The sequence below is a fragment of the Phacochoerus africanus genome, chromosome 6 (genome assembly GCF_016906955.1).
Source record: "Phacochoerus africanus isolate WHEZ1 chromosome 6, ROS_Pafr_v1, whole genome shotgun sequence".
In the NCBI taxonomy this organism is placed as follows: domain Eukaryota; kingdom Metazoa; phylum Chordata; class Mammalia; order Artiodactyla; family Suidae; genus Phacochoerus; species Phacochoerus africanus.
Window position 1 is genome coordinate 47,579,754 of NC_062549.1, and position 985 is coordinate 47,580,738.

Consider the following 985-nt stretch of genomic DNA (forward strand, 5'->3'; position numbering starts at 1 on the left):
CATTCATTATATAGGGTCCTTCTTTTACTCTTGTGACTTTATTTTAAAGTCTGTTTTGTCTGAAATGCATATTGTTACTTCCAATTTTCTTTGTTTCCCATTTGCATTTAATATCTTCTTCCAAGCCCTCATTTTTAGTCTGCATGTGTCCTTAGGACTGAGGTGGGTCTCTTGTAAACGGTATGTATATGGGCCATTGTTTTTATATCAATTCACTGTGTCTGTGTCTTTTGGTTGGAGCTTTTAATCCATTTTCAGTCAGTGTAGTTGTGGATAATATGTATTTTTTGCCATCTTCTTAATTGTTCTGGATTGTTACTTTGGGTCTCTTTTTTCTTATTCTCCCTTTAGTTCTCTTCTCTCATGAGATGTTAACTTTAGGTAGTGTTTGTTTGCTTTTTCTTTCTTATTTGTTTGTCCATTATAGTTCTTAGTTTTGTGGTTTCCATTAGGTTTGGATATAACCTTCTCTATGTGTATGGAATTATTTTGGGCTGCTGTTCTTTTATTTTCAGATGTACTGTCAATGTTCTGCATTTGTCTTCTCCTCTTATTATGCTTGCTAGTTTTGATATAATATTTGTCAGTGGGTGATTTTTCACCTTTATGTAGTCTTTGTAAAAATATGGAATGCTTTACTAATTTTCATTTCATCCTTATGTAGGGCCCTCTGTATTGTTCCAATTTTAGTATATATGCTGCTGAAGCTAGTACAACACCCATTTCCAATAAAAAACCCTCCAGAAAACAATGGGCATATAAGAAATCTACCTAAACATAATATAGGACATTTATGACAAACTCACAGCTAACATCATTCTCAATGGTGAAAAGTGGAAAAATTTTTCCTAAGATCAGGAATAGGACAATGATGGTCACTCTCACCATTTTGATTCACCATAGCCTTGGAAATCCTAGCCAATGCAATCAGAGAAGAAAAGAAATAAAAGTAAATCAAATTGGAAAGAAGTAAAACTGTCACTTG

General features: G+C 33.4%; 1 pseudogene; it reads right to left on the reverse strand.

Moving 5' to 3' along the window:
• Positions 1 to 619: 619 nt before the first annotated feature.
• On the reverse strand, positions 620 to 714 carry LOC125130151 (uncharacterized; annotated as a pseudogene).
• Positions 715 to 985: the final 271 nt, after the last annotated feature.